General features: G+C 51.8%; 1 pseudogene; it reads left to right on the forward strand.

The window, feature by feature from the left end:
• Positions 1–20455: 20455 nt before the first annotated feature.
• Positions 20456–21274, forward strand: LOC141953406 (feather keratin Cos1-2-like; annotated as a pseudogene).
• The last annotated feature ends 3888 nt before the right edge of the window (positions 21275–25162 follow it).

Genomic DNA, 25162 nt, shown 5'->3' on the forward strand with positions numbered 1-25162 from the left:
GAAATTTGGGTCCCCAACTGCCTCTATAAGACTTTTACAGCAAGCGCCTGCACTTCCTCCTTCTAAAATTGTTAACACGAAACCTTACGCCTTACCGTTAGGGGCCAGGGAGGGGATCGCTCCAGTGACAGCAGAGCTGCGAGAACAAGGGATAATTATTCCAACTCACTCACCCTATAATTCCCCAGTGTGGCCAGTCTGCAAATCTCACAGAAAGTGGTGACTGACGATTGACTCAGCGATTAAATGCCAATACAGGTCCTCTAAGAGCTGCAGTACCTGACATAGCTGAACTGATTGCAACCATACAGGAACAAGCCCACCAGATCTTAGCAACTATTGATGTGAAAGATATGTTCTTTATGGTTCCATACAAGAGGCAGACAGAGATCGCTTTGCCTTTACATGGGAAGGAGTGCAATTTACTTTTACACGTCTCCCCCAGGGATACCGCCATTCGCCGACCATCGCTCATTATGCACTAGCACAGGAGCTTGCTCAAATCCCTCCTAGGGAAGGGGTCAGGATATATCAATATATCGACGATGTTCTGATTGGTGGCTCTAATGCTGCTGCAGGGAGACAGACCCAGTCAGGAAACCACCCTGCCCACCTACTAAACAAACAGGTGGATTATATTGGTCCTTTCCGGCTCTCCGAGGGAAAACGCTCTGTATTGGTGGGGGTGGAAATAGTGTCAGGCTGAACCCAATCAAAAGCTGTATCTCAAGCAAGTGCAGAAAATACAGTGAAGGGGTTAGAACACTGGTTTAGCTGCTTGCCTAAGCCCAAATCGATCCAATCAGACAATGGTAGTTACTTTACTGCCAGGGTGGTTCAGGAATGGGCTCGAGATGAAGGAATCCAGTGGATTTTCCATATTCCATACTATCCCCAAGTGAATGGGATTGTGGAACGCACCAACGGACTTCTAAAGCGGGCCCTAAAACCCCACGAACTGGGATGGCCACAACGGGTGCCAGATGCAGCAATGAGGGTAAACAGCCTGTGGGGAATTAATGGATGCCCACGACTTACCGCGTTCTGTCCTAAGCCTCCGTCCATACTCGCTGGGAAAAAGGAGACTAAAGACCCTGCAAACCTGCTCCATTCTCCTGGACAACCTGTTCTAGTAGACTTGCCCACCGTGGGGCAAGTACCCCTAACCCTAAAAGCTCCCATCAATATTTCTTCGTGGATGGTTACTGATGCCCATGGGAAACAATACCGTATCAATACCAGGTGGATTGTCCCTTCTTTCTAACCATTATTCTTTTGTTATATATATATTTGTTTTACAGGGGATTGATCCTGGACAACAGGAGACCTATGTTACTTTTAGCACTTTCAATAGTTATAGGCATTATCGACTAGTTATTATTTGTAATCTGCTTACATTATTATATAATTTGTGGAATTATAACTGCTGAGTGTGGAATAAATCATTGCCAATCAATTACAATCAACAATCCAGGAAATTTTACAGGTACATTTAATGAGTCCACTTATGGGAAGGCTAACCTGGAGTTGTGCCTTAAGCTACCTTATTGGGAACCACCTCCAAAATAAAAGAAGCCTGTGAGTCACCTGTGACTGCACACTGGTGCTTGCAAATACCAAACAGGTTACAGTGCTCGCTCATATAACTGTATGTAGGCCTGACAACACCACATCCACCAACAGCAAGATGAAGTAATCAAAGACTAGCTGGAGCGGTCTGATCCCACAAATTAAGCATTAATGAATTGTACCTGAATATTAAATTGTATTCCCATTTAAATCCTTATAGACCTGCTAATGTGATTGTGTAACCTCAAATAGTTTTAGAAAATTTAACTTAGCAATTCTATGTACTAACAAGGTATGCCTTTAGGAAATTAAAGGTGCAGACACAACAAGCATCTAAGATGGTGTTGCAGAATCTGGCTAGCATTGCTGAAGGAAGACAGACTGTGCAGTGTGCTGAGTCTAACTGAGGGAGAGTGCTGCATCTCCACCCACAATGCCACCACCTCTCTAGAGGAGACCCGTGCCACGATGAAGAAGATCGTCAAAAGGAACAGAGAACTTTTTCAACCAATGGACTGGTTTGATGGATGGAACCCTGGGTCATGGGTCACATCACTGGGATCCTCAGGACTCATGGGGTGGGGAAGATGGCTTGTAGATATTAGTATTGTGATATTATGCAAATTTTTCCTTTTAGTAGTATGCCTTGCAGCAGTTAGATATATGCTCTCTCACCTTCTGTCTTCTTTTTCCCTATACCTTTTGAAATCACAATGGTCAAAGAAGAACTTGGAGTGTTTGTGTCACGGGGTGGGATTTGAGAGACAAGAAACCAGACCTGCGAAAAACTAAGAAAAAAAGCCTGAGAAAGCAAAAGTTGAGGCTGATCAAAGAAATGCCTCAAACAGTTGCAAGACAAAACTATGAGTCACACGTGGATGGTGTGGAGGTTGAAGCTCATAAGGCTGCCTGAATAACACAAAATGCAGCTGGAGGAGGGAGCCCTGTGGAGACGGGACGGCTCTGCTCTCCTTGCCAAATTTCAAGGGTCATCTGTCTGGTGAATGACCTTTGCTTCATTATCCACAAAATGCATGTTAAAGTTAACACCCCTCAATATGCTAATGAAGGCTAACATGATCATGCTAATTACATCATCCCATGAAACACCTTACCCCTCCCGTACATGGGATACGTAGGTATGGGTGTTGACCTAGGAGACGGACCTAAGGAAAGTGGGTATAAATCAAGGCGGGGGGGGGGGGGGTGGGGTGGGGTGGGTGGAAGAAAGGGGAGGGCCTGGAGAGTGCAGTGAAGTGAAGAAGACAGATGCCAGTGAAAAAGACGGATGCCCCCTGGAACCCTCGCTGGCGGGATCAATCCAGAAACCCAGACCGGTGATCTGTATTTCCCCATTCCCTCTATCTCCCTCTTCTCCCTTTTCCATGAAGAAATGCAAGGCATATGGTATTGCTTGCCACAACTTGCTATATACCTAGTCAAATATCATATGTTTAATTAGTACATTAGCCCTGCGGCCCCACCCTGCTGGCCAACAACTGCAATGAGCCCTGTGTCAGGCAGTGCCAGAACTCCACCATTGTCATCCAGCCCTCCCCCGTGGTGGTGACCCTGCCCGGACCCATCCTCAGCTCCTTCCCACAGAACACCATTGTGGGCTCCTCCACCTCCGCTGCCGTTGGCAGCATCCTCAGCTGTGACAGAGTGCCCATCAACTCTGGGGGCTTTGACCTCTCCTGCATTACCAGCCGCTACTGTGGAAGAAGGTGCCCCCCCTGCTAAAGCCACCAGTGACAGCCCGGACAAGGACCACCAGGAACCCAGAAGCTCATGCCGGACTGAGGACAGAGCTCCTGGCCAGTGATTTCAGAGAGGCTGAGCATACTTCCAAAGGAGGGCTGTGGGGTCTCTCTGAAAACACGGCCAAAGTCTAACTCCCCTACCTTCTACTCTCTCCCATGTCTTGCTTCTCTTCTGCTTTTCTGGCCTGTAAGTCCCACAAAGCCAAGCTGGGGGATCTGCTAGCCCCTCTCCCTCTGTGATGGTGGATCGCTTCTGGGATCTCCACCATGGCCAATGGGCACAGACATTTGGCAGCTGTTGGTGCTCTCTCTGCTCTGGCTGCCTCCTCTCAAAGTGAACTCTTTTCCCTCTTCAGAGTCATTAAAGCTTTCTACATCCCAGCCCCTGCCTCCACACAATCCTTTTATTGGTGCACATTATATCGAGTTGCTGAGGAAGAAAGGCATTGTCTTGATTGGTGGGTGATCAGGTCGGGGATCAAGCAGATCATCATTCGGAGAGGAAGGGGAGGATGGACTCATGGCAGTGGGGGCCGTTCAGGTACTGTCTCTTGGAGGTGAGGAAGTCATCCCTGGCTCCTCCACAGCCAGTGGCCATGGGGCTCTGCCTTCTGGCATCTCTGCTCAGACACAGGCCCTTGGCCTCAGAGCATGTCCTGCAGAAAAAGAACCTGACCACTGATATCACCTAGAGAGGAGCCAACTGTTGCTGGAGGCTCTGAGTGGTCAGTAGCTCACAAGTTTGTTCAGAAGGCAGTTTTTATTGCTTAAGTGCTGGGAAAAGAAGTTCAGTAAAAAGATGTCTGCAAATATGCAGGAGTGGGTATGATGTGAAAAAAACCCTTTAAAAGAGCCCCAGAAGTTGTCCTTCTCATCTTCCCACCTGTCCCGAGATTGAGGGGGGTATGATCTGCTCTCAAGAGCAAGGATAGCAAGGACAGGTCACCTATACACGCTCCATCTCCCAAAGAGATCACTGCACGGCCCAGCAGTTACACAGTTCAAAGGGCTAAGATGACCCTAAGGTTAATATTGAAATCAACCTGTCCAGCCCTCACACTGGAGCCCTCCTGTCACACACAGATCCCCATCTCCCACCAGACAGGCACCCCAAGGACAGCAGTCAGTGCCCAAACCCCCATGGTCCATCTCTGGTGTATGACTTTTCCCCAGGCATGAGGCAGCTGTCCCCAAGGCCAGGTCTTCTCCTGGCAGACCCATGAGGTAGGGCATGAGAAGGGCTCCAAGGACTGGCAGAGTGCACTGGGGAGAGCAGGTCCTCTGGATCCCAGCACATGGTGACACAGCAACAGGAGAGTCCACAAGGTGGTTCAGACTATTATCCAAAATTGGAATCATCATGCAATTCCAGGAAGAAGCTTTGCCCCGTGACATGTTATTTGTTTTCCATTGTACTTTGAACTCTGACCTCTGAGGGACACATCCCAGAGCAGGTACTCTAAGAGACAGGCCTGCAGGAAAACCTGAGGAAGTAATGTGCAACAGGGAATAACAGGAAGGAAAGAGCAGCAGCAAGGAAACTTTGAACAAACAGCCACAATCTTCTACATTGCCTGCCCCTCACCATAGCCATTGGGCACAAGAATCATATAATCCATGGTGAGAACAAGAGAACCTGAGACTCTGTCACCACCTTCTCCTTCATCTCAAACCACTGACACTGTCCCCTCCTGGACGAATATTTTGACCTGCAGATCCCTGGGTGCCCAGGGGAAGCAGAGCTGCCAGGGGAGAGCTGAGGGTCCCTTCCCCCAAGCTCAGCCTTGCACACACATATCCCCTCCCTCCCCTGGCTTCTTGCACAGCCAAGGAAGCTCCCTGCATCAGTGTGTCTTGCACAGCACAGAGGTACAAGGCACTGTCAGAAACCTCGACTTCCTCCAGCTGCAGGACGCTGTATTTCCCTGTGGTGTTCAGCAGCGTGGTGAGACGGCCGCTGTGCCTTGGGCCAGCTGCTGCCTGACACGAGAGCAGCTGGGGAGCTTGACCTTTCCTCTGCTGGTACCAAGACAAGGCATAAAAGCTGGGAATCTGGTATGTGCAGTTAGTCTGAAAGGTGTCTCTGTGCTTCTCTGTGACTTGTCCTTCTTGCTGGGTGACTGTGCTCTGTCCCATGGTGCCTGGAAGAAAAAGAAGGTCAGTGACTCTGCAGGGAGGGTCTCTGGGGAGGAAACCAGAAATGGATGCAAAACCCTGGAGAAGAAGGCTGCCTGTCCTTAGATCAGCATGGACTATGAGGAGAGCTGTGCTGTGTCCCTGCTCCTCCTCCTTCTCTTTGTCCTACTGCCCAGAGGCACAGGGAACAGCCTGTCATGCCTTTTCTTTGTGCGCTGGACCAACACCCCTTCAACAGCCTGAGGGTCCTGGGGAACTCTTGCAAAATATTCATGCTGCTTCCCCATCCCTGTCATCTTGGAGGGCTCCTAACTCCCTGAGTACATGCAATGCTGAGCCCAGTGTTGGAAAGAGGGAGCCCTGGTTGTGCTGACCATCAGCAGGAGACTGGAGGCCATGGCAGGTATGTGCCAGCCAGGAAGCAGAATGGGAGACCTTATTGATGTCAGTGGGATGAGGGCTTTAAAGTCCTGGTAGCAGCATTGACAGGATCTGCTAATTAGTGGTGGAAAGGGGGAAATGTTGGAGTGCAGAGACAAGTGAGACTGACAGCAGGTGGATCATAAGAGAGATGCATATAAAGTTTGATTGAAATGGAAAGAAAAACAGAAGAAGGGGCCTGAGATATCTCTTTTCTCTATTCTCTTCTCAATACCAACAGTAAGAGCATCTAGAGACAATATTTCCTATTATGCAAGAGTAGTTCCCTACATCATCCTGATAAGACTTGTGAGAGTTTCCACAGGGGAAGAGAAGTATTTGTTGATAGAAAGCCAGGACTTACCCAACACTTGCCCCAGGAAGGCTGTGAGGATGAGATATCCAAGGTTCATGTCAAGACCAACCTGCCTGTTTGCTGAATGAGAGAGAGTCAGAAAAGCACCTCCCAGCCCCGAGATAACAGAGCTGCCGGAAATGACTCTCTTGGGGGAGCAAAGGAAGAAGTGGTGAAGAGAAACGATCTGTTCTTCCTGTGCCTGAAATGCTCCTTCTGGGTTTCTCCCTCCTCCAGCAGCAACACCTGTGGCTCCCTCAGCCAGGGGCATTCTCAGCATCTCCACAGTGATGGGGCCCTGGGGGCTCTGGGGGTCCCAGTTGTGGGAAGAGGCTCAGCTGGCAGTGGAGTCCTCACCTCCCCAGCTAGAATCACCTGCTCTTTTGCACAGCCACTGCTGGGCCATCTGGGAGGTCAGGGGTATCTTCGTCGCTGAGGTTTCACACCTTTCCCTGGTGTCCTCAGCTCTCTGGGGATGTTGCTATTTCTTCTGGGAACAGAAGCCTCCTCCATTTCTGTCACTTCTCCCCTGTCTTTCATCAGCTTTCTGGGAAAAACACCTCTCGCCCAGATCCTCAGAAATAGGAGATGAACCCTGTTGTGCAGCACCCAGGGGCTCTGCCTGTGTCTTGTTCTGGTGGAGTAACTGACGGGGTGAGAGAGGAACCTGGCTCCAGTGAGGCTGCTGGATGCCACAAACCCAGAGAAACTATTCTGTAGGGAAAGGGGTGAGGGGTCAGCAGGGAATAGGATGAGGGATCAGGCTGTTCACCCAGACACATACCCAGAGAGCACATGGGGCACCCACTGGAGACCTGCCCTGTGAGGGGTGGGGATGGGGCAGCCCTGCACCCCAGACATAAAAGAACATGTGAAGGGGTGGGGGATGGGCAGGTGGAGACTCCTACTGCCACCCCATTTCCAGATCAACTCCAGAGTGGCCCCATGCACCAGTCACAACAGAGGTAAAAAAAAGCCTGTTCATTTTGATTATGTCTCTTTGGCTTTTCTCCAAAAAACCTCCACAGTGAGTTGAATAATGATCCAGGTAACAATAATGGTAATAATGGGAATATTCTCATGGACGTGTTGCATCTCCTTCTGGTCTAAAAGGAGGGTCCTAGAAATGTGGAGTGTTCTGTGGCTGGCAAAGCCTTTCCTAGGTGGAAGAGCAGGCTAAAGCTCAACCTCCAAGGGGCTACAGAGATGGATCTGCCTTCCTAAGAGTCACAGCAGACATCTACACCAACATTTGGACTTCAGCATTTCAAATGAGAGCAGAAATAGAGCCATAGTCCTCAACCAGCAACCATTCTCACTGACCTCAGAGCCACATACCCATGAATCTCTCCTATCACACCTGTTTCTTTCCTCTCACCTTCCCTTACACATTGTCTGGCCTGCCTGCACCTGAGTCCATCAGTGTCTGCCCTGAGGCTTCTCCCAGCACCATTCTAGGATGTAGGTCTCAGACACCTGGAGAATGACACTCCGCTCCAAACATGGCAGAAAACGACTGTCCCTGTCAAACCCTCCATTTCATGTGAACTTTCTCCCTCTTCCCAAACAGAAATACCTCATGAACCAGGGAACCCATTTCCCCACAAGCAGTGGCCCACAGTAACCACAAGACAATTGTTCATGGAGATGTTAGGGACCTGCATGACAGCTGACCTGAGTAGGGGCACACACATGTTGTGCTCTGGTGTATATAATCTCTTGGACCACTTAGCAAAGATGCCACAAGCATGTCCACATCTTTTCTAGGAGTGAATCAACGTGTTTTTGTAGAAATGTAATTTTACTCAACAGTAGAAATGATGAGTATTGTGTCTATTTCTAAGACAATCCCATTAAAAGTCCAAAGAGAACAATGTCAGATAATTTCAGCACAGGTAGGATCTTCACCTTCTGCCATGTCCTTACTAGAGGTCCATCTCATGCTCTAAAACTCGGGGTACCCAGCATTTGAAGGAGCGTAACATCACCTGTCCTATTCCTCTTTTCCTTTCTGCATTAATTCCAATTAATGGTACTTCAATCAACACCTTAAGGAGCCAGACTGCCATTCTTACTTCAATCCATCTACATCCATGTACCACCCTCACCGACAAAAAAAAATAAATTCCAAATTTCTGACAGGAATTTCCCCTGTTGCAGATCATGCCCATTGTGCTCTGCATTCTCCATGTGCTCAAGAAGAGTTTGGCTCCATCTGGCCCTGCATCCCCCAGTCAAGTGTTAGAAATCAGAAAAAATCTCAAACTTCTCTTTGGAAGGCTGAAGAAGGCCAGTTCTCTCAGCATTCCCTCATGTCTCCTGTTACAGAAACACAAAATTGGTACATTTGGAAGGGACCTCTGGAGGTCAGCAGGTCCAAACCCCGCCTCAGGAAGAGTCACCTAGAGCTGGTTGCAAAGGTCCATGTCCAGAGGGATTTGGAGGACCTCCAAGGATGGAGACTCCACAACCTCTCTGGGCATCTGTGCCAGTGTTGCCTCACCATCACAGTGAAAAAGGGTTCCCTGGTGTTCAGACAGAGCCTCCCGTATTTCACTTCATGCCCAATGTTCTTGTCCTGTCACAGGGCACCACGCAGAAGAGCCTGGCTCTGCCTTCTTCACACCCGCCCTCCTGATATTTGTACACAGTGATGAGAGCTCCCCTGAGACTTCTCTTCTCTGTGCTGAACAGTCCCAGCTCTCTCAGCTGGGATCTCCATATGAGACACGCTCCAGGCTCTTCATCATGGAAGTGGCCCCATGTTTGACTCTCTCCAGTACAGCTGAGACACACAGTTCCCAGTGAAAACACACACATTTACACCCTCTGGAGTCACAAGCACACTGCTTATACATCAGTCCCTCCAGGTGACGGTTCAAAGAGCAGAAGGCCCTGTGACCCTTCTCCAGTGACTGGCACCAAGGTCTAAAATCCCTGTAGGCACTGGCTGTTCATCCAGTTCCTGGCACCCAGCTCTCTCTTTCACACCAGACTCTCCAGTTACTGGCGCTCAGACCTTGCAGTGCTCACACACGGGAAATGGAGTGAAACTACAGAGAAGGGTGGTTAAGAAAGGATTTAATAAGGAATCAGGGGGGACTGTGGTGATCAGGCACAGGGCTCATCCCGGCAAGTGCACTGACCAGTCCCTGCTTAGGGGCAGGGACCTGCTTTTATCCCTCCTCCCCTCTACTGCCTCCCTTTCTCCTCCCCAGTCCCCTCTTCCCCACCACCTTTGACCTTTACCCTAAGAATTCCTTCAGAACTGTTCCCTGGTACCGCAGGACCCCCTCAAACATCCCAAATCCTCACGTTCCTCTTGTCACTTCTTGTCACTTACAAAGCTCAGCCTCAAACACTTCAAAGCTGCACCTGCAATTCCCTGATGGCCCATCAGTTAGAGGCTGAAGAGCTCTGGTCTCCCTCCTTGTCTCCCTCATCACTTCCTGAGAGACTGCTGTCATTGTGTGCCTTGATTATCACTTTCCCTTTCACTTGTCCTTCCCTTTGAATGGGAAGGGAATTTGATCAGACAGCCTTAGTGAACTGGATGCTCTCACTTTCCACAGGCCTTTACAGTGACCTCTGGTGAAGTTCCTCAGGTGAGCAAGTTACTCAAGACACTGAAAAGGCTCCTGTGCCCAGAGAAAATTGGGTCACTTTTGTATAGGCTCACAGGAATTGTTATTCTGGAATGAATTACTTTGCACCCCTATATTCCAATATATTTATTGTTTGCTCTCCCTGATGTCCTGCATTTCCTACAGGAATCTGAACCCTGTCTCACAGCAATTTGGGAACATCCCAGCATGAGGAACAGATCCGAATTCTACCTCCAGCTGAGATCCAAATCTTATCATTTTTACCCCATCCAGGTGGAAAGGGAACTTCTCATGTCTCTTCCAGTACCTCACAGAGGCAATTTTCTCCAGGTGCCTCACTTGCTTTGCCTCCTTCTCTTTCCCTGTGGCCCATCTCTCCCTCAGACACATCAGACACCCACTGAAGAGCAGGTCTTTATCTTAAGGCAATGTCATCAGGCCACCTTCCTCTCTGGTGTCCCAGCCTCAGCATTTGCAGCTGCAGGGCATCTGGCTCACCCCAGACACAGCCCTTTGCTGCCATGGGAGCATGTCAGGGCAGCACCTCTCCCTGTGCTCAACTGGAACTGGTCCCAGACCTCCACAGCTGCCCCACGGCGATCACCAGGGATGGGCTGGATCTTGTCCGACTCTGGGATTGTTTCGGCTTGTAAGGTGGGGAAGCCCTGCAGCTGCAGCAATAGGGATGGTCTCTAGCTTTGACTTTGTCTCTCACAAGCAGACTTTGCCTGTGAACAGGCTGAATTTCCAAAAAAGACCCTGCAGCTTGGACCCCAATACACCTTCTCTCTTTCCTGTAATGAGAACACAGTCGATTGAACTGCTTCTGCTCAACCCACAAAAGCCCAAAAGCTCTCTGCTGTCATTAAATCCACCAGCGATGGCCGGTGTCTGATTTCCCTTCTGAGCACTGGGCTTCCAAGGACTTGCCTGGAGTTGTCAGGGGCACAGAGGCAGAGAGCTGCCTGGTGGAGTCCTGGTTCTCAGAGTGTGGGGAGAGGCTGTGCTTCCTCATGTGCATATGCACCTGCCTGTGCCTGAGGGGGCATTTGTGCCTGTGTGTTTGCCCTTGGGTGTGCATTTGCAAATGCCCATGTGAGAGTGAGTGTGTGCCCGTGTGTGTGTGAACAAGTGCCTGTCTGTGTGTGTCTGTGCAGGGGTTTGTGTACCCGGGCGTTTTTGCAGGTGAGCAAGTAAGTGTGTGTGATGTCAGTGTGCGTGTGTGTGTGTATGTGTGTGGGCATCTGTGTGTGCAGACGAGCACATATCTATCTCTGTACACGAGCTTGCACGTCTATCGACATGCAAGTGTGTGTGTGCAAGTGCGTATGAGCACCTGTGAACACTGATGTGATGACAAGTCTCGGGGCTCAATGTGTGTGTGTGTGTGTGCATGTGCAGGGGTTCCTGTGCAACTGGCTGTGCATGCACATGTGGTTTCACATGTGCTGACATGTCATGGCATCATGCAATGATAGAATATCTCGAGTTGGTAGGGGCCCATAAGGATCATCGAATGCAACTCCCTGTTCCTTGCAGGACTGCCTAAAACTAAACCATATGACTGAGAGCATCGTCCAGATGCTCCTTGAGCTCTGACACATTTGGTGCTGTGACCACTTGCGTGGGGAGCCTGTTCCAGTGACCAACCACCCTCTCAGTGAAGAACCTTTTCCTAATGTTCAGGCTGAACTTCCCTGATGCAGCTTCATTCCATTTGTTTGGGTACTGGGTTTGGGTAACAGGGTTTTTGTTCCTGGGGAAGGGGGCTACAGCAGTGGTCCCCTTTGAGAAGTTTCTCAAAAACTCCCCCAGCTCCAAGTCAGACGCAATCTGGGCATGACCAAGCCTATTAGTGATGGTGATTGCACCTCTGTGATAACGTATTTAAGAAAGGAAACCTGAGAGGGGGTGAGGACATGGAGGACAAGATACAAGGTGGAAACCTATGCAAACACTGAGGTCAGTGGAAGGAAGGAGGAGGAAGAGGGAGAAGGTGCATAGTGAGATGGCAGGGCTGCCCTCCCTGCCACTCATGGAGGTCACTGGAGGAGCAGAGATTTGCCTCTGATGTATGGAGGACGCCCAGGACTCTCTGGGAAGAAGCAGCCCCTGCTGTTGTAGTTTGGCACTGGGAGTACTGACATATGTGGGGGTGACTCATGCTGGAGTATCTAGAGAAGAATGCATCCCGTGGGGAGGACTCATGCCAGAGAAAGTTTGTGGAGGGTTGTATCCCATTGGAGGGACGCCCCGTGGAGCAGGGGGAAGAAGAGTGTAGAAGAGTGCTGCCCCCCACCTTGGAGGAAGAAGCAGGATGCTGACTGCAGCCCCCATCCCATGTCCCTGTGCCGCTGGGGAAGAGGTAGAAATATTGGGAACAAAACTGAGACTGGAAAGAAGGGAGGGGTGGGGAGAGGTGTTTTAAGATATGGTAATGCTACTCACTGTCCCATTCTGTCTGTTAATTGTTCTCTTTTTAGTGTTTCCATTACAGAGATGTTCCTGTTTTCTTCCCCAAGGGACCCTGTCTTTGGCTGTTACCGTTAAAGGGTGAGCGACCCCTACCTGTCCTTATCTCCATTCCTGAGCATTTTGATTCAACTTTTACCTTCCCAGCTCTCGGGGGGAAGGAGTGAGTGAAGGGCTGTGTGGTACTCAGTTGACCTCTGGGATCAAACCACAACACCTTGACCTTTTCCTTTCCATTCCATTTCCTATCACTGGTCACCAGAAAGAGATCAGCACCTCCCCTGCTGCTGCCCCCCTTGAGGAAGGTGTGGACTGTGATGAGGTCACCCCTCAGCCTTCTCTTCTCCAAGCTGAACAACCCAAGTGACCTCAGCTGCTCCTCATAACTCTTGCCCTCAAGACCTTTCACCATCTTGGTCACCCTCCTCTAGACACTCTAATAGTTTGATGTCCTTCTTATTTTGAGGCTCCCAAACCTGCACACAGTACTTGAAGTGGGGGGGGCACCAGTGCAGAGTGGGACAATCACCTCCCTCGACCTGCTAGCTGTGCTCTGCTTGATGCACCCCAGGACACTGTTGAGCCTTCAGGCTGCCAGGACACACTGTTGACTCACTTGCCATCAACCTAAAACTCCACATCTCTTTCCGTGGGGCTCCTCTCCAGCCTCTCGTCCCCCACTTTGTACGTATAACCAGGATTACCCCGTCCCAGCTGGAGATTCCAGCGCTGGCTCTTTTTACATTTCATGAGGCTGGAGATTGCCCGGCTCTCTAGTCTGTCCAGCTCTCTCTGCAAGGCCTCTCTACCCTCCAGGCAGTCCACAGCTCCTCCTCATTCAGTATCATCATCAAACTTACTTAAAGTACATTTGATTCCTGCATCCAGATCATATATAAAATCTTTGAAGAGAAATGGCCCTAAAATGGAACCCTGGGGAACCCCGGAATATGGACTGAACATTGCTGCAGAGGTGGGAGTGGCATAATTGTGTGGAATTTCTGCTGTTGTAATTGTGGTGAAGGGACGAGGGGAGGAGTGTCTGTACAATGTCCACTATTGTTGGTGCTGTGATGGTGTTATTTTGATTTTCGTGTGAGGAATTCTTTTTGTTCATGTAAGTGAAGTTTCTGAACATTGTAGATTGTCTGATGGATGTATATATTAATGATAATTCTAAAATATGTGATTCACAGAGCAGAGCGGTGGAATATATTGGGTTTAGGGGGAAAGGGACAGGGGTGCAGGCTGCAGGAGTGGCTTCTGTGAGGAGATGCCAGAAGCTGCCTCCCCATGTTGGACAGAGCGAGTTCCACCTGAATCTCAGACAGACCTACCACTGACCAAAGCTGAGCCAATCAGTGACACTGGTAGCACCTCTATGATAATAAATGTAAGAAGGGGAAAAAAGTGTTGCACAACATAATCTGGAAGTGAGGAATGAGAAAATGTGAGAGAAACAATTGTGCAGACACCAAGTCGTTGAGGCAGGAGGGGAAGGAGGTGCTCCAGGTGCCACAGCAGAGATTCCTCTGCAGCACGTGGTGAAGACCATGGTGACACAGGTTGTCCCCGTGCAGCCCATGCAGGTCCATGGTGGAGCAGATATCCACCCTGCAGCCCGTGGAGACCCCACGCCACAGCAGGTGGATGTGCCCTGAAGGAAGCTGTGACCACATGAGAGCCCGCACTGGAGCAGGCTTCAGGCAGCACCTGTAGCCCTGTGGAGAGGAGCCCCCACTGGAGGAAGTTTTCTGGCAGAATCTGTGGCTCCGCAGGGCACCCTCACTGGAGCAGTCTGTTCCTGAAGGACTGCACCCTGTGGAAAGGACCCACGCTGGAGCAGTTCATGAAGAACTGCAGCCCATGGGAGGACCTGTCTTGGAGAGGTCCCTGAAGGACTCTCTGCCACGGGGGGTCCCCACGCTGGAGGCGGGGAAGAGTGTGAGGAGGAAGGAGCAGCAGGGAAACTGTGCTATGAACTGACCGCACCCCCCATTCCCCGTTCCTCTGTGCCACTTGGGGGGAGTGTTGCATTTAAGGTAATGAATTAATTTGGTAAGAGATGAATCCCCTTGTGTTCTAGCTGGTCCTCAGAGATTGCAGGGGCCAGGGGTGCCTGGACTTATCTCTTAATAGCTATGCCAATTATGGCTGTAACTAGAGGCCGGACACCAGGTGCACGAACAGCCCATGTGCTGTAGGTCCGGTTGCGTTCAAGAGAAGCCGTTGGGTTCATGAACAGTACGGTTTATTCTTATGCAACATGTACAGGCTCTCTGAGAGTGCCTACGATAAATGCACAAAGTGCAGGTTGAATATATCGCACTGCACACAAAAATCGATTGCAATCACAAACACTTAATTCCTGGCTAATCTGTCGGTGTAGCCAATGGCCCAAATCTTACAAAAGGCATCCCTTCTTGGGGGGGTGAAAAGCACAATCCCGTCAATCTGTCCCTCCGATTTGGTACTGGATTCTCGTCCCTCTGAGTTACACACAAACTCAGGGTAGTATTTATCTAAGTGTGTATGTGTAAGTGGGTGGGACCATCAAGCCATTTTTTCTTGTGTAATGACACAGCACATTCCTTGGTGCCAGGTGTGTGCTGGTTTTGTGGGGAAAGAGGAAGAATGAGAGATCAGGTCTGCAGAGTTCTGCAAAACAGTCCTTGAGAGAAGGGGAAGAGCAGGAGATAAATCTTCATATTCGTGTCAAAATTTGCAGATTTTTCACTGTTTCACTTTTCCCAAACTTCCAACAGGGAGGAAGCAGAGGAGTGGGAGTGAGATTGAGCCTGAGAAGAAGGGTGGGGTTGGGGGAAGTCATTTTTAGATTTGTTCCTATTTCTCATTACTCTACTATGATTCAGTTGGCAATAAATTAAATTAATTTCCCCAAGTTGAGTACGTTTTGCCTGTGACAGCAATGGCTGAGTGATCTGCCTGTCCTTATCTCAACCCACGAGTATTTTGTTTTCTTTTCCCCCCATGTCAGCTTGGTGGGCACCTGACCACCAGCCAAGGTCAGCCCAACCCCAACAGGCCAGGATGGTGCTGGCCCAGCATCACAGTAGAAATGGACAACAACCTCCTTGGTGCAGAAAGGCTGATGCAGGAGCAGAGTCACCTGGGAGTAGTTGGGCACAAAGCCCACTGCCCACGCTGCCAGCGCTGGCAGGATGTAGACTTTCTTCATCATGATGGCGTTTTTCACTGAGCACTTTGCATATGGTGACATAATGATAGAAGGACGTGGCTGAGGGGATCAGGAATGTACCCAGGAAGAAGTGGAAAAATGAAAGCAGGAAACACAAATGGTAGTTCTGCTGACAAGGAATGTCTCCAGCTTCTAGGGGACAATGGTGGTGGCACAGCAGATCTCCAGGTAGGAAAGCCTGCCAAGGGGGAAACACATCAGCAGACTCGGGGGCCGCTCACTCCGCACGGGGACAAGGATGAGGCTATTCCCACTAAGATGAAGAGAAAAATGGAGAAGACAAAGACAAGCAGGGCCAGGTGCCCCCTGGCGAGGTCACCCCGCTTGACTGTGTTGGTGTTTCCTTTGGGGCAACATACTGCCCTGTTTGGAAGAGCTACCCAGGCAAGAGGGAGGAACCAAAGGTGTGTTCAGGTCAATCGCCTGTCTCTGTTGGTGTGAGAGGAATAAAATCAAGCACTGGTGCAAGGCAAGGTAAGCAGCTTACCCCAGATGAAGGTCTGGACCTGCCAGGGTGGAGGAACAGGTGGTAGACCACAGTAAAGAGAACTTGGCAGAGCTTGGACGAACGTTTCTGGTTTGTTGGAATGAGCCTTTGCCATGTAAGGGCTGACTCCAGTAGTGACGTATTCTCCAGTTGGTACTTCCTGGGTGCGTTGGTTTCTTAATTGCCCCGTTGCTAATTGGCTCCGTCGAACGTGCAGGGAGGCTGTTGGCGGTACTAACAGCCTTGGGGGAGCCCTTGGTGCATGTGCCCGGGAAGGGCAAAAGCTCTGGGACTCTGTCCCCTGGGCGAGGCATTTCTGAGGCAGAGCTGGCCGGCCGTTACAGACAGGCCCGAGGATGCCCCGTTAGGCAGCAGAGTCTGAGCCCGTCGGGAGGCAGCAAGAGAGCCTGGGGGAAAGCCCGCCCTGCCCTGCCTGCCTTGCCCAGCCCGTCTGCCTGTCCCTGGGCAGCGCTGCCCAAGCGCGGCTCTTTGGTGGCCTCGGGAGCACAGACCCGCAGCGGCCGTCAATGAGAAGAGGTGCTGAGGCCAGGCCTTGACTGCTGGGGGGGCCTGGTGGTGCCGGTGTTGGTGGCGGGGCCGGGCGGGCGGGGGAAGCGGCCCGGGGCCCGGGACCGGGCGGGTGCGGGCGGGGCGAGGCGGCCGCGGCGGGCGGAGCGGCAGCGCCCCCTGGCGGGCCCGCCCGGGGCTGTCCCCCCGCCCCCGCCGGCCCCGCCCGGCCCCGCCCGCGGCGGTTCGTGCCCGGCCGCAGCCCCGGCTCCTCTCCCCGTGTCTCCCAGCGCGCAGTAATACACCGCCGCGTCCCCGCGCCGGGGCCGGGCGAGCCACAGGGCGCTGGACCGGCGGTCTGCCGCCACCGACAGCCGCCCCGGCGGGGCCTGCAGCTCTTTGGAACCTTTCACAGCGAGCGCGAGGAATGTGGGGGCTCGGCCCGGGAGATGACGGTACCACTGGATGACGTTCCCGGTCTGGATGTTGGGGTGGGAGCAGCTGATGGTGACGCCGGTGCCCTCGGTGGTCTCTGCCGACGGCTCCTGCTGCACCTGGGCTCTGCCCGCAGCCACTGCCGAGGAGAAAAGAAGAATCCCTTTGCTTCAGCTGAACATGTCGTGCAGCGGGAGAGGGGAGTGGGGACACTTCACAGATGATGGGGGTGTGATCTGAGAACACAGGATGGAGAGACAGTTTCTCTGAGAGTGGTTGTTTGGGGACAGGAATGTATAAGGGATGTTTGGAAGGACAGTCCGAGTGAGGAAGAAGAGAAGGGAGTGAGGAAAAGAGATTGGCTGGGATGGATGGATGGATGGATGGATGGATGGATGGATGGATGCAGAAGTGGAGTAAGGCATAGAGAGGCAAGCTGGGAGGGAACGAGCTCATTGGGGGCAGAAGGGAGGACAGAGAAGGGAATAAGGTTCAAGAGGATCAGGAGGGTCACAGGCGAGCCCCGGCCCAGTCCCGCTCCCCGCAGCCCCTGGCCCCGTCCCAGCCGGCAGCCCCGCGCACCCAGGAGCACCGCGGCCAGCCCCGCCAGCCCTGCGCCCCGGCCCCGCCGCATCCCGCCGCTCCGCCGCCCGCGCCTCGCTGCCCCCCGCCAGCCCCGGCTCTCTGCTCCGGCCGCGGCGCCTCCTCTCCGCCGCCTCCGCTCCTCTCGGCCGCCGCCAGCTCCGCCCCGGGGCTGAGCCCTGCGCCGGCGCCGCTCGGGGGCTCGCCCGGGCTCAGAGTGCTCAGCGGCTCTGCACCGCCACCACTTGCGCTCCCGGCAATCCCACTCTCTCCCTCCTCCAGCAAGGGCTCCCCAGCAACAAGAAGCCTGCCCAGCGCCAGCTGCAGCCTGGGGCAGCAGCAGGGCCTTGGCCCAGCACATGCAGCAGCTTCCCAGAGCTGTCCCCGAGCTCAGCGCCTGCAAACAGCAGCCACTGACCTCCTGCCCATGGCACGGAGGAGGCTGAGAGCCTCCCTTCAGCTGCCCCTCTGCAGGCCGAGCACAATGCCTCCGAGCTGCTCTCTAGCAGAGGGGATGGGAGGCCAAGGGTGACCTGGGCGTGCAGGGTTCAGGGAGGGCAGGGGACAGGGGGAATCACACAGTCACAGCGTAGCTGAGCAGGGTCCTGCAGAGGTTGTCTGGATCAACCCCCATTTGGCACAATTCCCGTTAAATCAGGGTGCTTTGGGATGAAGATTTCAGAATCTCCCAGGGAAATCCATTCCAGTTCTCATTCTTTCTTTTAGCCTCTTGCTTATCTAGAAATTTCCCTATCCCAGAAGCTGTTCATTGCCTCGACTCATGTCACAGAGGACCTCCACAGTCCAGTCCATCTTCTCTCTTTCCTTTCAACTCTTATTTCCTGGACCTGCTGGCAACAATTTGCTGACAGAGATCAGTGTCTGCCTGTTGCCTGTGGTTGGGTGTCATCCCCAAACTTGCAGAAAATTCTGACCTTCCCACTACTTGTGCTGTTTATGAAAGCATTGGAGTATTGATCCTCCTGCTGATCCCTGAGAAAGCCCAACAGTACGTGTCTGCTAGCTGGGCTTTGCACCACTCATCACAACTGTTTGAGCCTGGTAGTCCAGCCAATATCCCACCCACATTATCATCCTCTCGCTGAACACATTTCTCACAAGTTTCATCATAAAGGCAGTGCGAGAGAGGCTGTCACGTTCCTGCTAAACTGTAGGTACGCACGTCCCCTGCCCTTTCCTTGTTCCACTGTGCCTTTTAGCTCCTGAGAAAGCAGTGAGGGTGGTCCTCAGCTACACTGAGGGGAATCAGCCCTGGCTGAGCTCTCCCAGCAGAGCTCCCTGGCACTGATCTCCCCGAGGTCACTCAAGGGAAGGGGGGAAGCCTTGGCTGCACTGTGTCCAAGCTGGGCCTGAGCCCAGGCAGACAAATATTCAGGAGGGGAGATGGGCTTAGAACATTTACCCACTGTACACAGCCCTTGTCGGAAAGAGAGTCTCTTCGTGACACCTCTGTGGGACTGCAGCAGGCTTTGGGGGATGTTGTCTTGAATTCCCTCCTCGGGGCAGTTGCTGGGCACTCAGAGTGAGATTCCAGTGTCAGGCAGGAAGGTTTCTGTGGGCTGAAATCCCAAGCCGTCATCATTTCTTTGGCTTTCCTTGCGATACCCACAGGGTCTGTACCTCCCCTCACAGCACAGCGATATAAGGCCTCATGCTCCTTTAATTCAGTACCTGTTTCATCCAAGATCTCGGTCCCTGCCTGACACAGCACCAGGTTGATGTGATGCACAAATACATTTGTCATGGAGATGGACCTGAGAGAGGGCCATGTCCCAGCCCAGACACCACCGACACTGCACGGGAAGCAGATGCACTCAGGGATGGCCAGCACATGGTCAGCAGGATTCCTCAGCCTTTCTCCTTGCCCAGAAAGCAATCCCCGTCCTTCTGAACTCTCTAGAGCTGGGGAGAGCAGCCGTGTCCTGGCCTGGAGAGGCAGGGAGGGGGCACTGCCAGCCGTGCTGAGGCACTCCCACTGCTGTTACACTGAATTAAACTAAGGACCCAAGCTGGAGTGAAACCATCCTTGTAGTGGCCTGACATTGGCAGCAGCGGAGCGTGAGCTTTGGAGGGGCAGGAAAAGGAGGGCTCAGGAGCCAGGGGCTGCACTTCAGAGTGTCTTCACTGGACACATCTCTAGCAGCCTGGTGCCATCACCGTTCAGCTGCACTCAGGCTCCTTCTGACCCTGGCAACCTGCTGCTCTGTGGTGCTCATGGACAGAGCAGAGGAGAGTGTCCCTGCCATGAGCAGCATGTTCCCTCGTGATGAAGAACACACAAGGTCACACATACACACAAGCTCATGCACACCAGCATGGAATTTTACAGAAATTTGTGCTCCCACATGCATTCACAAAAATACAGCTGCTTACAAGGAAACACAAGAAAGAACGCAGAGGGGAACACAACACACCATGGACTCTGCTGAGGATCCCGGGGGACTGGGCAGTGTTAGGCAGGATGGGGTCAAACCCCAGCAGCACAACACCTACACCTGGGGAGGCAACAACCACAAGTGACCACTGAGGTGAGCTGAGGAGGGAGGGAGGCAAACATATAGACATGGTATAACCTCATGTGCGGGATCCCACGGCATCCATCTGAAGATATCTGGAATTTCGTTCTAATAACACTTCAAACAGCCCCACCAGAGTGACCCAGACTGACATCACTTGCCTGCTCTGGAAACATCCAACACTTGAGCTGAGTCTTCTGCCAGCACTGCTGCATTCCTGCCCTAGAAATCCTGGGGCCTTTCATCCCAGTGCTCAGAACAAGCCTTCACTGGGGAATGGGCATGGCACAAACCTGGAAATGAAAAGGAGCAGTGCAGGAAATGAAAGCACAGCCCATAGCATTAGCTGCGATGGTTTGCATTCAAGATGAGCTTGTCAGAAAATTGTTACCTCTGCAAAGGTGCCTCTGGTCCTGCGGCAGTGAAGGGCAGGTATAAAAGGCAGCCCAAGTCCCTGCTCTCTCATGCACTTCTCTTGGCTCCTTCTGCTTGGGAACCAGGTGAGTCTGAAACCCCTTCTCCTCCTCTTCCAAAGGGAGATCTGCACTTGAGAGACATCCCAGCTGAAATTGCTCTGTCCTCTCCCGGGTTTTGGATCTTCTTATCATGACATAGGGAAGCGGAGAGCAAGTGTGCTTAGCGAGAGAAGCTGAGGTGTGGCTGAGGGGGCTTTTGGTTTAGAAATTCAGAGAGATCCTCCCTGGGCCTGGCTTCTGTTTGTGGGGGAATGAATACCATGTGGCTCTTGGCAGAGCTTCCAGCTCCCCACTCAGTATTGGCTTTGGATTCCTGGTGACAGGGTAACCAGGCAGCTCCTCACCCACCCTTGTGCTCTGTTTCCTCCCTGCTTCTACCCAGGTGCACCTCCACCCTCAGAGACATGTCCTGCTACGACCAGTGCCTGCCATGCCGGCCCTGCGGCCCGACCCCGCTGGCCAACAGCTGCAATGAGCCCTGTGTCAGGCAGTGCCAGGACTCCACCGTTGCCATCCAGCCCTCCCCCGTGGTGGTGACCCTGCCCGGACCCATCCTCAGCTCCTTCCCACAGAACACCGTTGTGGGCTCCTCCACCTCCGCTGCCGTTGGCAGCATCCTCAGCTGTGACGGAGTGCCCATCAACTCTGGGGGCTTTGACCTCTCCTGCATTACCAGCCGCTACTGTGGCAGAAGGTGCCCACCCTGCTAAAGGTGTTAGGAAATTCCCAGGGACACACCTGGAGGAACTCAGAAAATGTTGCTGCGCAGAGGACCAACATTTTGGACATTGTTTTCAGGATAGCTGAATTGTTTTGCCTTTCTTCACATTTTCATTGTTTACTGTCTCTCCCCTCATGCACACCAGCGCCAGCTGGGTAAGGTCCATCTATCTCGTCTTTCTCCCTGGGACAGGCACAGACATCATGCAGGAACTTCTCTATGGCCAAGGACTGCAGATTCTCAGCTGCCCCTAAGAGGGGGTTCCTTGTACTGCTGACCTCCACTTGGAGTGACTTTGTTTCCCTCTTTTGACTCATTAAAGTTCTGTTGCATTCAAGCCTGGCATCCTTATGGTCCATCCTTCTGTGGACAGTCCCCAAGCTGCCAAAGGAGAAGGGTGTTGCTCTGGGTGGAAGGGGGTGAGGGCACAAGGAGACCTTGCCTTGTTGTGTCTCTGTGCACAAATGCCCAGAAAGGCAGGAGGCTCTGAGGGCTCAGCAGCCCCATCAGCTCCTGAGCAAGAGCGTTCCTCTTGCTATGGCTGGAGCTGCACTGCCTTGGCAGGGGGTTGGCTTTGGGCTCTGAAAGGTGATTTGCTTTGCAGAATGGCAAGAGTGGTAAAGAAGGGAAGAGCCCTTGGGATGGCCCAGAGCTGCTACTCCACCTTCCTCTGCCCTCCACCACTCAATCTAGGGGCCATGGCCAGCACGTGTAGACAGGACTAGCAGGGAAAAGTCGCCCATGCTGCTGAATGTCTTGAGGCTGGAAATCGGAGCTACACCTGTGGGAGTTGAGGGTAGTCAGCACAGAAATGGGGACAGTGAGACAGTGTATTTCTGAGGGGGATCTAATTGCTCTGAGACAGAGTGTGCAGGAGAACATGAAGATCAGTGAGGACAAGGGTGCTGGGTGCACTTCCCAAGAGAGCTGTGGGTAAGTGCAGAGCTCTTGACTCCTTCATTTGTTCCCCCATTGAGTTTGTGCTCAGGAATTCCTGCCATTGTGGGGAGAGAGGATTTCATTACATGTAAATCTCATCCCTTCTGATCGGTGGAAATGTGTCTCAGCAGACACTACACTCTCATATGTTATTTCCTGTATGAACATCCAGATGCCTTGACAAAAGTGTACAAGTGGAAGAATGGAAATCCCCTGTGATGGTTTAGCCCCTGCCGGGGTCTGAGACCACGCGGCCACTGCCCCTCCCCCACAAAGGGAGTGAAATACAAAGCTCCGAGTCTGAGACAAGGAAAGGTTTAATACAACAGAGCAACAGCAACACAACAAACAGCAACAATAACTGTGATAACAATGAACAGAGCAGAGTATATACCAATACAGCAAAGAGAGAACTGGCTGCGCCAATGCACGCAATCACCGATTCGTGCTCGTGCCAGGATGTGACATCAGCAGGATATATGAATAACACGGCTAGAGCTTCCCCCCCACTGCTGGGGAAACTTAACCCTATTCTGGCTAAACCAGGACATCCCCCCACACACATGTCCTTCATCAAGAGGGAATTACAGCTCATGAAGCACAGCTCAGAACAACTGAAAGACAAAAGCTCTATAACAGCATTTCACTTCCATGTCTGAAATAATTTTTCCCTAGTCATGCTGCTAATAACCATCATCATCTTCTCGTATAGACCTCCTATGCTACCACACTAAACCTTGTTATAATCAGAAGGTACCTCAGGTCCTTTGAAATGATGATACCATCTGCAATTGTCCTTGTAGGAGAGGGAAGAATGGCATTTTTTCTGACAGATGAGTAAGAATTTTCACCAAAGCACTGCCCAAGTGCTGCTACTGACTCCTGGCATGACCTCTGGTTTGTCGGCCCAACTAAAGAGCTCTTGGAAAGGTAGGAAAAGGCCACAGGATCCATGCAGGCTTTACACTTCAGCCTGAGGGCATTTGTGCCAGAGGTTGGGGTGTTTTACAGTGTTTTATACCAGCAACAAAAACAGTGGTTGTTCTTTACAACATTCTTAAACCTGTGCTGTACACCTTGATTTACACCCCATGAAACAAGAACTTGAAAGCTGCTGGTATTTGTTCAATGCCAACACTGGCCAGGCTGTGGTGTTTGACAGCTGAAATGATGACAAGATCTGTTTCCATTTGAAGAAAATGCTCTAAAAGCCTGACTGACCAAAATGGGGTAATCCATGTGTGGATGGGACATGCACAGTGTCCTGTGCCCTGGCAAGTGGGAAACACGTTGTGCTGTGCTGTGGGAGTGACTGAGAACTGCCATGGGTTGCCCAGGGAGGTCACTGATCTTCCCTCCTTAGACATACTCAGAAACTACCTGGATACAGTCCTGCGCAACTGGCTCTATGTGGCCCTGCTTGAGCAGGGGGTTTTGACCAGATGACATCCAGAGGTCCCTTCCAACCTCAGCTGTTCTGTGATTCTCTCATTCTGGGAGAGCAGCTGATGTAGAGCAGCTCAGGGTTCCCAGCATCTGAAGGCATGTAAGGTTATCTGTACTATTCTCACTTTCTTTCTAGCTTTTGCACTAATTAATGACATTTTAAGGAATGCTTGGAAGAGGCTGAGTTCCTCTCTTACTGGAACCAGCCACTCTCATTTCTGTTGCCCCAGCCTCAGTGTCTGCAGTCTGTGGGGAGTCTGACTTGTCCCAGGGGACACCAGGCTCTGCTGCTGTGTGAATACACCACTGAGGCACCATTTCCTTTACAGAGCAGGGGCCTGTCCCTACCCTCATGTCTCCCTTCAGGAAATCAGTAAGAACAGCACAGATGTAAGAATTTTCTCACTTGTGATGTGGTGATTCTTTGTGTCTGCAGCAATATGGATGTTCTCTATTTTTTACGTTATCCCTGACACACAGACCCTGGACACGGAGAGGCTCAATGCCTGGAAAGGCCATGGCAGCTTCGTATCTCAATTTTCTAGTAAAAAAACACAGTAATGAAGCCCAGTCAATCCCTTGATCTCACTAAAGCTGATGGGAATGACCAGGAACTGATCCACTGCCTTAACTCTATGGCCTGAAGGACTTGCCTAGAGTCATCCCGAGAGGCTGAGAACTGGCATAGGCTTCGTGGTTCTCAGTGGCGTCTGTGAATGTTCATGCTCACATACATGTTCTTCTGGCTGTGCTCACGTGTCCATTTGCACATACGTGTGCCTGTGTGTGCCTGGGGCAATGCACAGGCAAGCAGGAGTGTACACAAACATTGGCTGCGGGTGTGTTTGTGCACATGTGTTGATGAGGGCGCATCTGTTTTATCACATGCACGTGCCTTCATGCATGTGAGCATGGACAGGTGTGACATTGGTCTGCAGATATGTAAGTGTGTGGGCACAGGTGTGTGTGGGTATGTGCTTTTATGTGAGCACATCGCTGTACATGAATGTTGAATTATATCTGCACATCCATGGGTGCAGGAGGATGCATATATGTCAGCATGTGTGTTGAATATCCGTGTGTACATGTTGGTTTGTGGGGTGGCTGTGCCTGTGTCTGCTCATGGGCTCCTTTGGAAACCTGTGTGCACACACCTCTTTACAAGTGCACAGATATGACATATGTCTGTGTGTGTGCATGCCCGTGTGTGTGCGTACCTCGGTGTGGGTATAGGTGTGCATGTGTGTGCACCCATGAGGGTATGTCAAAGCTCTTGCTAAAATCCAGGCACAGCCCAGGCAGTGACCCTCCCCTTCCCCACAGTGCCAGCCACCACCTCACAGAAAGCATTGATGTTGCTCAGGCATGATTTGGCCTCACTCAACTCATGTCAGCTGATCCCAAGCCCCTTCTTGAGCCTTTCATGAGTTTAGGAAAAGATTCTGAGAGTGTTTCCTCCATCTCCATTCCAGGGACTGAGTAGAGAGTGTCC

Source organism: Strix uralensis, chromosome 22 (assembly GCF_047716275.1).
Source record: "Strix uralensis isolate ZFMK-TIS-50842 chromosome 22, bStrUra1, whole genome shotgun sequence".
In the NCBI taxonomy this organism is placed as follows: domain Eukaryota; kingdom Metazoa; phylum Chordata; class Aves; order Strigiformes; family Strigidae; genus Strix; species Strix uralensis.